The 13,907-nt window shown below is 38.8% G+C and overlaps 1 long non-coding RNA gene across 2 annotated transcripts in view; it reads right to left on the bottom strand.

Moving 5' to 3' along the window:
* Positions 1-6,829: 6,829 nt before the first annotated feature.
* LOC136840713 (uncharacterized) overlaps positions 6,830-13,907 on the bottom strand; it is a 114,471-nt gene continuing 107,393 nt past the window's right edge. For both annotated transcript variants that reach the window (XR_010853710.1, XR_010853711.1), the window contains 2 exons: positions 8,818-8,974; positions 6,830-7,781 (listed from right to left, as the gene is read on the bottom strand). This is a non-coding gene — a long non-coding RNA (uncharacterized lncRNA). The remainder of the gene's footprint in view (positions 7,782-8,817; positions 8,975-13,907) is intronic.

Here is a 13,907-nt window from a genome sequence, read left to right as displayed (position 1 = left end):
ACATGTCTGTTGGTACAGGTTTAGACTACCCGAAAGGGAATGCCATGCAAAGGCACAGGGACTTGCAGGAGGATATGCGCTGCCCTGTGTTTATTGGGAAACTTGAGTGACGCCACATTGATGGGGTCGGTAACTGACTTGCAACATGACAACAGTGCAGAATCTCCCCTTCCGGAGCAATTATTTCTCCCTCTCCCTCTTCGGTCATCTGCCTAACCTCGGTCGTCTTTTTCTGTGTTTCTGGCCCTCGATCTTAGGTATGTCGAAACTAGCTCTCTCTCTCTCTTTTCAGCAGCTCTCTCTCTCTCTCTCTTTTTGATGTCTGTGTCCCGATACCTTCTCTATCTGTCTGTCTGTCTCTTTTAATGTCTGTGTCTTGCTATCATTCCGTCTCTCTCTCTCTCTTTCTCTTATTTTAATGTTTGTGTCGTAATACCTTCTCTCTCCCTCTCTCTTTTTAATGTCTGTTTCCTGCTATTTCTCTCTCTTTCTCTCTTTTTAATGTCTGTGTCTTGCTACCTTCTCTCTCTATCTCTCTTTTAATGTCTGTGTCCTGCTATCTCTCTCTCTCTCTCTCTCTCTCTCTTTTTTTATTGTCTGTCTCTTGCTACCTTCTCTCTCTCTCTCTCTCTCTCTCTTTTTAATGTCTGTGTCCTGCTACCCTCTCTCTCTCTCTCTCTCTCTCTCTCTCTCTCTCTCTCTCTCTCTCTCTCTCTCTCTCTTTTTAACGTCCAGTGTCCTGGTACGTTGATCTTCAAAGGATTACAAATGACTTTTAAAAGTCCAAACCTCAGATATCCCCAGGTTTGGCATTCTCAGACAAGATGGGCAAATGATGGTCTAGTCTCCTGCTCTTATTTTTAAAACCAATGTTAGGGACACGTTATAATCAATTAAAAAACTAGGTGAAGGGAAAAATCAGATGATTGAGGAAGTTTTGCACGCAAGAAATGAAGCCAAATTCTGAAATAATTCATTCTCTGTTCTGAAATAATTCATTCTCTGTTCTGAAATTATTCATTCTCTGTTCTGAAATAATTCATTCTCTGTTCTGAAATAATTCATTCTCTGTTCTGAAAGAATTCATTCTCTATTATCACCAGATCATGGTCACAAGCAATTGAGAGAGAGAGAGAGAGAGAGAGAGAGAGAGAGAGAGAGAGAGAGAGAGAGAGAGAGAGAGAGAGAGAGAGAGAGGCTTTTTCTGTACTTTAAAAATTCCTATATATAATTCTGTTTGTGTATATATTGAAGAGAGAGAGAGAGAGAGAGAGAGAGAGAGAGAGAGAGAGAGAGAGAGAGAGAGAGAGAGAGAGAGAGAGAGAGAGGAGGCTTTTCTGTACTTTAAAAATTCCTATATATCATTCTGTTTGTGTATATATTGAGAGAGAGAGAGAGAGAGAGAGAGAGAGAGAGAGAGAGAGAGAGAGAGAGAGAGAGAGAGAGAGAGAGGAGGCTTTTCTGTACTTTAAAAAATTCCTATATATCATTCTGTTTGTGTATATATTGAGAGAGAGAGAGAGAGAGAGAGAGAGAGAGAGAGAGAGAGAGAGAGAGAGAGAGAGAGAGAGAGAGAGGCTAGCTTTCCTGTTCTTGAAAAAAATGCCATATATCATTCTGTTTCTGTATAAATTAGAGAGAGAGAGAGAGAGAGAGAGAGAGAGAGAGAGAGAGAGAGAGAGAGAGAGAGAGAGAGGCTTTTCTGTACTTGACAAAATTCCCATATTCTTCTGTATTTTATCAAAATAATGATGCGTAAAACTTTCGGCAGTGTTTGTCCATACATTACTGAAAATTGACATTTTTATCGTTAATGGTATATCATGCTATATTTTTTTAAATTCTTCAATTATATAAAAAATAAATACTAATCTACAAATGACAAAGTATCCTAACAGGGGAAATGACAGTTGTATGTTAATGTGAGTACGGTTTAGTTTTCTGTAAAAGAAAACTATTGTGCCGGTTTTGTCTGTACGTCTACACATTTTCTGTCCGCCCTCAGATCTTACAAACTACTGAGGCTAGAGGGCTGCAAATTGGTATGTTGATCATCCACATCAAACATACCAAATTGCAGCCCTCTAGCCTCAGTAGTTTTTATTCTATTTAAGGTTAAAGTTAGCCATAATCGTGCGTCTGGCAGCGATATACACCAGGCCACCACCGGGCCGTGGTTAAAGTTTCATGGGCCGCGGCTCATCAGCATTATACCGAGACCAACTAAAGATAGATCTATTTTCGTTGGCCTTGATTATACGCTGTAGCGGCTGTACGGAAAACTCGATTGCGCCGAAGAAACTTCGGCGCATTTTTTACTTGTTTATGTTTACTAAGTATATTTTTTCGTTGTCTTGATGTCTGATAAGGAAGTGATTTGCATATTCGTATAAAGTCTCAACATTTCGAGTGATTTAGCTGCTTAAATTTTCCCAGGAGGCGAATATATAAGATAAAAGAAAAACCTTTAGAAATAAAACTAAACCCGTTACGTCTCATTACCATCATCATTTCTCTTAAACATTTCTCTGTGGATCGTCAGACGAAAAATATCTCTCGTTCAGAGTCGATTCCGGAAAAAAATGTCCAAAATTTCCCAAAATATGCATATATAACAATAGATAAAACCTTTGAAAATAAAGCTTCAGCCGCTACTTTTATTATTATTATTATTATTATTATTATTATTATTATTATTATTATTATTATTATTATTATTATTATTATTATTAAACATTTCTCTGTGGATCATCAGACGAAAAATCTCTAAAGTTCAGAGTCGATTCCGGAAAGAAATAGCCGAAGGCGAAACGATTTCGGAATCATCATCATCTCCATAGAAGTTAACATAACACATTCAGAAAGGGCGAACCTCATGAATGCAAAGTGGCTCTCTACTCTGAGAGAGAGAGAGAGAGAGAGAGAGAGAGAGAGAGAGAGAGAGAGAGAGAGAGAGAGAGGCTCTACTCTGTGAGAGAGAGAGACTCCTATCGGCGAGAGGACAAGAGAGAGAGAGAGAGAGAGAGAGAGAGAGAAATAAGAGAATGACAATATAAGAGAGAGAGAGAGAGAGAGAGAGAGAGAGAGAGAGAGAGAGAGACTCCTATCAGCGAGAGGATAAATAAGAGGTTAATGACAATATAAGAGAGAGAGAGAGAGAGAGAGAGAGAGAGAGAGAGAGAGAGACTCCTATCGGCAAGAGGATAAATAAGAGGTTAATGACAATATAAGAATCCTTTGGAAAGTCCCCCACCCCCTTTATTTTTCTTCAGGCCTATAGGCCTCTGATTTATATGGAAATGGTGTAACTGTTGTGTCCCCTGTACTGTTTTTGCGGAATGGAAACTGATGGCCTATTGTGTGTCTTTGATTTATTGGAGTTTAACTTACCTCTACCTCCTCTTACTTCTTCCTAATGAACACCATAATATTCTTTGGAAGCTTGAATTTCAAGTCAGTGGCCCCTGTGGTGGGATTGTTCCATGTGAATAGGTTTCAGTTTCTGAATAATATTTAATAATGGTAATGGCCCCTTTAGGTGGGCTTGTTCTATGTGAATAGGTTTCGATGGCCCCTGTTGTGGGCTTGTTCCATGTGAATAGGTTTCAATTTTTGAAATAATAATGGCCCCTTTGGTGGGCTTGTTCCCTGTGAATAGGTTTCAATTTCTGAAAAATAATAACAAATGCCCCTTTGGTGCGCTTGTTCCCAGTGAATAGGTTTCAATTTCTTAATAATAATAATAGTTCATTGCAAGTTAACTGCCTTTCAAATTAGCGCCCCTAAATCATCTTCATTCTTGTGTAAGCTACAGAAATAGCACTGGTATCTATTGTGCTGTTAAGAAGCAATTTAGGACTTTGGAATCTGCGTCAGAAGCTGTGTATATTACAAAGATATGCGTGGAATCTGCGTCAGAAGCTTTGTATATTACAGAGATTTGCGTCTTTGAAGGTAGAAGAGTTTATGTCAATCAGTTATGTTAATCTGAATTTTCTTATTTAAGGTTTCTTGGTAATGAAACGTGGCGTTCATTCCCCGTAGACTTGTATACTAATCGAAAAATTACTATTAATATATACATTGCGTTTTATATAGCAGGATATATTGAAAGGCAGTTAAATATATGGGTAGGGTATGATGGTTATTGCTCGATTTTAAAGCAAACTTATGTTTTTAAAAATATTTATTGAAAAATACAAACTTTTTTTTATTTAATGAAATTATTTTTTATAAAGCCTTGATAACTCGTCCGTTCTTCTTGTTTTTACTTATTCCTCTTTATCACTTGTGTTCGAAAGTTGCCGAAAATTTCGCTTCACGGCAAAGTAACAGAAAAGTTGTCCTCTCTTGGACTCTCTTTTTCGAACTTCAGAGGACGACCTTGACAACCCTGTTAAGGAACAGAATCCGATACGTTTCACAACTTAATTAATTAATAATATTAATGCTCAAAATGTTTTAATTTTTTGTTTCAGTAATCACTTTTAATAATATTAATGCTCAAAATATTTGAATTTTACGGAAGTTACCGAGTGTAGAAAACATTGACTTACAAAAAGCTATTTTAAGGTAAAAAAAAAAAAAAACGCGTGTGCAAGACCGTTGTGTTAGAGAACTCTGTAGCGGTTTCGACCATCGGTGCACCTCACGTGGTACACTGTAGGCATTACTAAAGGGTGCTTGCAGTGTCCCTTGGGCCCCTATCTGCACCCCATTTTCAGCCTTTTACTTAACATCCATTCATTCTTCCTTTCTTCAAGGAAGAAAGTCTGTCTGTCCAATTTCATTAACTAATTACTTCTTTATCCAACAGTGGAGTTTTCTCCAAGTTTCAACTTTTATCCTTGTACTTCATCTCCTTATTTTTCTGGATACATCCATTCATTCTTCCTTTACTTCAAGGAAGAAAGTCTGTCTGTCCAATCTCATTAACTAATTGCTTCTTTATCCAACAGTGGAGTTTTCTCCAAGTTTCAACTTTTAAGTCCTTGTACTTCATCTCCCTTATTTTCTGGATCTCTCTATCTTGTTGTCCACCATGGACCATTCCAGCTTCTCCTGTTCACAGTCTTAGACACTGAATGGCCGAAACAAGTGATCAGTGCTCGGCTTGATGCTATTTTGTTATGAACAATATAAATTATTAAGTATGCCACAATGCATGTTACGTCAGGTAAATAAATTATAAATATGTCACAATGCATGTTACTTCAGGCAAAGAAATTAATTATCCCAGGTTTAAATAAATTATAAATATATGCCACAATGCATATTATACTTCAGGCAAAGAAATTAATTATCCCAGGTTTAAAATAAGTTGATTCAAGCAAATTTTCTTCCTCTTTTCAGGTGCCCTTCTTCGGTTTTGACTCGGTAAATTACACGGTTAGTAAGAGAATTAAACAGAAGCATATATTTTTTATTATGAATATAAATTAAGTATGCCACAATGGCTTGTTACTTCAGGCAAAGAAATCAATTATCCCAGGTTTAAAAATAAGTTGATTCAAGCAAATTTTCTTTCAAGCATTAAACAGAAGCATATATTTTATTATGAATTACTTTCAATTATCCCAGGTTTAAAAATAAGATTCAAGCAAATTTTCTTACTTCAAGCATTAAACAGAAGCATATATTTTATTATGAATATAAATTAAGTATGCCACAATGCTCGTTACTTCAGGCGAATTATCCCAGGTTTAACAGAAGCATATATTTTATTATGAATATAAATTAAGTATGCCACAATGCTCGTTACTTCAGGCAAAGAAATCAATTATCCCAGGTTTAAATAGGTTAATTCAAGCAAATTTTCTTTTTCTTTACAGGTGCCCTTCTTCGATTGTGGGTTGGTAAGAGCATTAAACAGAAGATCGTCTTTATCCAAGATGCCTGAATACAGCCATTTTCTTTCAATAGTGCCACTGTCTTAAGTATCATTAAACAAGTGGAGAGGTATACAACGGACACTGGACAAAATCAATGTTACCACCCTGAGGATGACAGAAGCCTTGAAGCAGACGTGCGATCCTGCAGCAATTTAATAGGTTTTGTTTTGGCTTTTCAAAAGATTATAATGCTGAAGATCATTAGATCATCAGAACGAATGGTCTATGAAAAAGGGTGTTTGTGCGGATTTTGGTGACGTCGTTGTTTGTGGCAACACTCAGGAAGAACACGACAAAAACCAGGAGAACACGACAAAAACCAGGTTTATGGATTGTGAAGCTAAATGTGTTCTTTCCTCTCACTCTGTTCGTGAAATTAGTCATGATGAGCTGCGACCTGATCCCTCAAATCACGTCCAGAGGTCCTGATGAACATGTCTGTCCCACAAGAAGTCGCTGCAACGACTGACAGGCTGGCTTGCTTTCTATTATCGCGGGATTTGCCCTCTCGTCAAATAACCATTCTTCCGCTCTCTCCAGAGGCAGTCGATGCTATCAGTGGCTTGAAGGAGGTCAAAGCTGCTGTGAACGAAAATTTGCCCTTTGCTGTTGGAGCTACTTTTAGCCAGGATGGACGTCCAGTGGCCTTTTTCCCGAGATCCCTCAATAGTGCCGGACTGAGACATTGCAGTGTTGTGAAGGAGGCAATTATGCAATCATCGAATCTGTAAGGAAATGGAGCCATTATCTGACTGGAAAGCGCCTGGCAACAGATCGAAAGTGTTTCTATGCTTCACTCTGGTAACAGATCAGATCAAAAGTCTGTTTCTTTCTTATTTGGTGACTATAAGCATAAAGACAAAATAAGAAACAAAAGATTCTGCAATGGGAAAGTAGAACTTATGCCCTATTCATTTGAAGTCCAGCATCGCCCTGGTTGGTTGCAATGCTGCAGCCGATGTTTTATTGCGAAACTTGTGCTCGGCTCTTAGGGCCCAGCATATTATATCAACTGAATGAGTCTCTTCTCTGTCATCCAGGAGTTACTTATTATGCATTTCATCGGAGCTCGTAATTTTCCCTCATCTTTGGAGGAGGTCAAAAGGGTAATAGTATATCGTCTTGTCCAACCTGTAGCAAGTGCAAAACCTAGTTTTTTTATCATGCCCACCGGTTTGAACTAATACGAGCCATAAAACCATTTGATCGTTGAAGTGTTGACTGCAAGGGTCCACTATCCCATAATTGCTGACAAATATAGTAGACTTCCTTTCACATTTTGCCTTGCAAGGATAAGACTGCCACTTCAATTATATCTTGTCTCACTAAGCTGTTCTCGACTTTTGGTCTGCGCAACTACGTGCACTCAGATAGAGGAGATTCCTTTAAGTCCTCTGAGCTGAAATCATTCCCCTTCAACATGACGTCGCAACAAGTTGTTCTACGCCCTAATCATCCAACTGGCATTGCAAAATGCGAGCGTTTTGTTGGGACTTCATGGAAGTCCATGATGCTTTCCTTGAAGTCTCGTGATTTACCGCCAACAACTTGGGAAATGGTTCTCGATGATGCGTCGCATTCAATTCGCCCACTCTGCTTTCCATTGTTACTGGTGAGACCCCTCGTGAGAGAATGTTCATCTTCCTGCGAAAGACCTCTTCTGGAATGAATCTTCCCACATGGTTGTGCGAATCGGGAACTGTTCTTCTGAGACGACGTATGTGGAGAAAGTTGAACTATAAGACAACCCTTCATACGCACGTATTAGATTTAAAGACGGACGTGAAGATACTGTGGATATCATTGATTTAGCACGATATCTTTGTGATGTGCCATCAACGCCGGAGACTGGCGAGACACGGCTTGCTGAAAGCACTGACGTTAGTTGACCTGAGGATGAGGTTGAAACTGTCAGTCAAGGATATAGAACAGCCTATCGAAGATAATGCTACAACTTCTAATAATGATGATAAGATGTCAGTTGTCCCTAGACGTTGTCAGTTGTCCCTAGACGTTGTCAGTTGTCCCCAGACGTTCACAACGTAGATCGTCTGACCTGTAATATTTCACTTTCACAACGTAGATCGTCTGACCTGTAATATTTCACTACGTTTAATGAAACTACAAGTACTGTAATTGTATTTTTGTAAGATAATTATAATTTTATATGAAATATGGGTATAACGATGTTATTAAAGCCGGGGTGAATGTGGTAAATGGGCATTTATCTTAATAACCTGTTTGAACGTTTAGCTACATTGTTTGTCGTTAGCGAATGGCTGTTTTCTTCCTGTTGTGTTTACTTTTGATGTTCCTAGTGAATCCTACTCTGTTGACTGTTGTAAGTCTTAGTGGCGAGATCTTAGGTAAGTCTTTGTGGCGAGATCTTAGGTAGTGTACCCTGCTCTGTTGACTGCTGTAAGTCTTTGTGGCGGGATCTTAGCTAGTGTACCCTGCTCTGTTCACTAACCTTTAAGTCTTTGTGGCGGGATCTTAGCTAGTGTACCCTGCTCTGTTGACTGCTGTAACTATTTAAGGCGGGAGCTTAGCTGAATAAAGCCTTAAATATGCATTGAGAGTTTTTATTACAGTATTCAACCTAACGGCTGAACGGATAATAGGTCTATGGCCACTGTAATCAGGTAATCAGTCATGATATGTACAGGTTTTCAGTATTTGAAATATATTCATAATTTTCTTCACGTGCATTACATTGTTAGAAGCCTCCTCTCTTTCCGCAAAAGCAACTTAATGATTAGATTAATATTCAGTGACATTAAAAAAGTAAAATATAAAGAAACTGGATGCATGGACTGAGTGAAATATTAGGTTACGTTGTATTTTGACGATAAAACAAATATCTATTTTTGATCACATTTGTATGAAGAAAAAATTATATAAAAACCAGAAATAAGTTTTATCTTACCTAAATGACAGGCTATTGAATAGAAAACTGGACGACGCTACCCAGGTAGGAAGCTGCGAGGACGTGACATACCCAGTTTTTCAGCAGCGTGATGAATCAGTTCCAGTTGCAGTGGCTCCAAACCAAATTAATTCTTTGCTACTCAGTCTCTCTGCACCTGTCAGGATAGACGCAGACCTAGAGTAAAAGACTGGGAAACATTATGATGTTATGACATACATGATATTAATTTTCTAAGACTGGAATACCATATGACATCCATGGCAATAATTTCCTAGGACTGGAAAACCAAATGACATCCAGGGTATTGATTTCCTAATACTGGAAAACCTTATGACATTCAGGGTGTTAATTTCCTAAGATTGGAAAACCATGTACACCTAGGGTATTCATTTCCTAAGACTGGAAAACCTTATGACATCCAGGGTGTTAATTTCCTAAGTTTGAAAACCATGTGACATCCAGGGTATGCACTTCCTAAGACTGGAAAACCATGTGACATCCAGGGTATTAATTTCCTAAGACTGGAAAACATTATGACATAAATGGTATTAATTTCCTAAGACTGGAAAACCATATGACATCCAGGGTATTAATTTCCTAAGACTGGGAAACATTATGACATAAATGGTATTAATTTCCTAAGACTGGAAAACCATATGACATCCATAGTATTGATTTCCCAGACTAGAAAACCATATGATATCCAGGGTATTAATTTCCTAAGACTGGAAAACCTTATGACATCCAGGGTATTAATTTCCTAAGACTGGAAAACCACATGACATCCAGGGTATTAAAATCCTAAGATTGCAAATTGCTGTAAGTAAGCTTCTAGGGTCGAAATATTTGACACAAACAAACAAACAAACAATAGGAAAAAATAAACATATAAAAAAAAGGTTTAAAATTCACGAGTTCCTTTTTCCATCAAACAACAAAGGATAAAGTGAGTGGAACTCCTATAGTACTATTGTTGATTAAGGCAGGAAATATATACCTAACTTAACCAACCTAACCTAACCTAGAGGCATAGCAAAAAAAAAGGGGGGGGGGGCTGGTGCAATATTAGCATACATCTCTCCTATCCTATGCTTTCGTTTTTCCCCATCAGACCTGTTGAAGCAGAACAGAGGACAGTCAAGATGCGCAAGGCAGAATAATCTTAACATTAAATTTTTCAGCCTGATAGACGCGAATCTGTTCTATTTGCACGATTCCTTACAAAAAATTTAGGACAAAAATGCAACTGTGGGCAATTTTACTCACTTAAAGCAATCAGCATAGTGAGATTGTGTGCTCAAGAATCAAGAATAATAATACAAGATTGTTATTACTATTATATTCAGAAGATGAACCCTATTCACATGGAACAAACCCACCACAGGGGCCATTGACTTGAAATTCAAGCTTCCAAAGAATATTATGGTGTTCACTAGGAAGAAGTAAGAGGAGGTAAAGGGAAATACAAAAAGGAGAGAGATTTCGCTTATTAAAAAATACAAAAAAATTAATAAAATAACTAATAAATACAAATGTATTAAAACGCAAGGAGAATGGCATTAGGGTAGCAATGCACTGAATCTTCGCTTGAACTTTTAAAAGTTCCAATTCCACGACATCCTAACTAAATTACAAATTCAGTGAATTAATAATTAGCATTACCTCTCAAACACATAGCATACAAATAAACAAAAGCAGTTGCTTGTTAATGCTATTGCCTGAATTTTTTTCCATTGAAGAAAAAAATATGAGAATATACATTACAAATAAAAAAATTGAATATTAATGTTATTGCCTGATTTTTTTTCCTCTGAGGGAAAAATATGAGAATATACATTACAAATAAGAAAAACATTTGCATATTGATGTCATTGCCTGAATTTTTTTCCCTCTGAGGGAAAAAATGTGAGAATATACATTAATTACATTATAAGGTTTCATAATGAGGTAGGGGTCTGTTTGTAAACAATGGTTTCCATGGAGACAATGACAGGACAACTAAATAAAATTTCGGATTACGGTGCTTTTGCGTGTGCTTTGGGGACAGAGTTAAATTGTAAGAAAGAATTCTGTCTTTGCAATGCTTTCTGCAGCACCGTGTTCAGTTATCTAAGCTCATACGAAAAAAAAGTAAAAAACACGTCTTAGTTTCTTCGGCGCAATCGAGTTTTCTGTACAGCATCTACAGCGTATAATCAAGGCCACTGAAGACAGATCTATCTTTCGGTGGTCTCGGTATAATGCTGTACGAGCCGCGGCGCATGAAGCTTTCAGCCACGGCCCGGTGATGGCCTATACTATATCGTTGCCTGAAGCACGATTATAGCTAACTTTATCCTTAAATAAGATAAAAACTACTTGGGCTAGAGGGCTGCAATTTGGTATGTTTGATGACTGGAGGTTGGATGACCAACATACCAATTTGCAGCCCTCTAGCCTCGGTAGTTTTTAAGATCTGAGGGTGGACAGAAAAAAATGCGGACGGACAAAGCCGTCACAATAGTTTTCTTTTACAGAAAACTAAAAATTTCTTGTGGGGTAAAAAAGAAAAGTGGAAAAAACGCGCATTGCAGGATTATTCAGCAGTGCTACGTCTCTTTTGCATTGCAAATTCTTTGCTATATATATAGAGAGAGGGTTTCACACACATACATTCTAACCCTAGAGAGGAATAGGCTTGATTGCGGGTAACGAGGTCAGTTGCACAGAATTTGCACATTCCGTGATGATCCGCCGAGAGTGGCTACGTTTGTCACTTTTTGAGATGGTTTATGGCAGGGTACTACCTAAAGGGATCCTTTGCATGGATGACAGGCGCGTGGCTAAAATCACCAAATCCTACTGAGAACTCAACTATATAGTTATACAATTTAAAAGGAACATCATAAACAGAAAACGATAAATAGGAAAATATTAACCGAGCACAAACTGAATATAGAATTTAGGCCAAAGGCCAAGCACTGGGACCTATGAGGTCATCCAGCGCTGAAACGGGAACTGACAGTGAAAGGTTTGAAAGGCGTAACAGGAGGAAAACCTCAAAGCAGTTGCACTATGAATCAATTGTTAGGAGAGGGTTGAGGAAAGTAAGATGGAGGAAAGAGAACATGAAAGGAGGTACAGTCAAAGGAACGAAAGGGGTTGCAGATAGGGGCCCTAGGAAGGCACGTTGCAAAGAACCTTAAGTAATTCCTACAGTGCACCGCATGGGGTGCACTGACGTAGCGGCACTAACCCCCTACGGGAAAGGACCATTGAGAATAGAAAGATCGGTAGGAAGAATATTAACTGAGCACAAATGAATCTGAAGGCTGGTCGTAATGGAAAAACTAAATTAGAAAATCTAAGGCCGGTGATTTACTTTTAGCAATCTGGTCCCACTGTTGGTGTTAGATCTTAGAGTTCTTCTAACATCATCCTTCTCGCAGACCCAAGAAGGATAACCTTTCCTTATAAGTCTAGACTCTACACTAAACCAACAAACACTAGATTCAGCCATCCTTGTTTTGAAGACGTACAAGGGCCCGCCAGAGAGGGAATTATCCCTGTGGAGGGCTGTTCATAAAACCAAACAAAGTGAAGCAATGTAAAGCACGGGCTCTTGCCTTCAGCAGCCCGTAAGGGCAGTTACGCAATTAAAGAACTCTGCCATAAAATAGAAGACTGCATCGTCTGCAAAAATACAAAACTGAGAAAAATGGTAGATACTCCCTTGTCTTACTACTGATTTTGCAGACGCTGCAGATGGGACCCCCTAAATACTCGTTGAAAGCATTGAAGAATCCTTCTGAAACTGCAGTAACTTGTGCATTAGTGTTTCACGAGGCCAGTAGGTGGCACATCTCGATTTCGAAAATGTTGCAATTACTGCAGTTTTCCGTTTTAGGGCAGAACTGTCATTCTACTCTACGTGGAAGGAAACGCAACGAAGCTGACAGAGCAAACCAGAGCCTTGTCAACCAAGATTTCACAGAGAAATAAAAAAACAAAACAAAATCGGCTCTAACCTGGTGGTACCAAGAAGCTACGGCTACAAGAAACTATAGCAGCGAAGGCGTAACAAAAGACGCTCTATAAGGGCCACTACAAGCACACCATCATTACCGTCAGGATGGAGCAGCCCCTTTAAAGATTATTAAGGACAATGTCACCGCCACATCCGACGACTTCAAGATCGCCCTCGTTATCTGTTATGAAAACCATCGAGCAGTGAGTCGTTTCAAAATGAACACTACCTTTCCTAACCCAAGGTTTGGGGAGAGAGAGAATGTCGTAGGCCAACTAAATTGCACATAGAATTTAGCCCAGAGGCCAAGCACTGGGACCCACGAGGTCATTCAGCATTGAAACAGAAACTGACAGCAAAAGGTTTGAAAGGTGTAACAGGAGGAAAACCTCAAAGCAGTTGCGCTGTGAATCAATTGTCAGGAGAGGGTTGAGGAAAGTAAGATGGAATAAAGATATGAAAGGAGGTACAGTAAAAGGAACGGAAGGGGTTGCAGCTGGGGACCTTAAGAAGGCACGCTGCACCAGAACCTTAAGTAATGCCTACAGTGCACCGTCATTCTTATCGTTTGAAGAAAGGCGCCATGCATAAGCACTTCAGAGAAAAATACCAAAATAGACTGGACTTCGGTGTACTTTTACAACCGGTCAAAATCTGAGATGCCGCCCCCTACCGCCGCCAACTACAATTCTTAGCAGCTCTTTATATACAGAGGTTACAACCGACAATGAACACGAATGAAGAGATCCCCTACTGTCGCCTCCATCACTTACAGAAGTAGCCCTTTCCAGGATGCATTTTCCAGAGATGTAACCGAGTAACGGGACCTTCCCCTGAAAAAATCGGGACGCCATATCTTAAGAACCATAGAATTTTCTTGAAAATAATCTCATCAAGTTTCCCACGCTCAAATTCCCCGATGATTCAATTCTAACCTAATCCAACCTAACCGAGTAACGAGACCTTTCCCTGAAAAAATCGGGACGCCATATCTTAAGAACCATAGAATTTTCTTGAAAATAATCTCATCATGTTTCCCACGCTCAAATTCCTCGGAGATTCAATTCTAACCTAACCTAAC

This window comes from Macrobrachium rosenbergii, chromosome 8, assembly GCF_040412425.1.
Source record: "Macrobrachium rosenbergii isolate ZJJX-2024 chromosome 8, ASM4041242v1, whole genome shotgun sequence".
In the NCBI taxonomy this organism is placed as follows: domain Eukaryota; kingdom Metazoa; phylum Arthropoda; class Malacostraca; order Decapoda; family Palaemonidae; genus Macrobrachium; species Macrobrachium rosenbergii.
The sequence above is the reverse complement of the archived record's forward strand: the minus strand, read 5'-3'. Positions and strand labels throughout refer to the sequence as shown.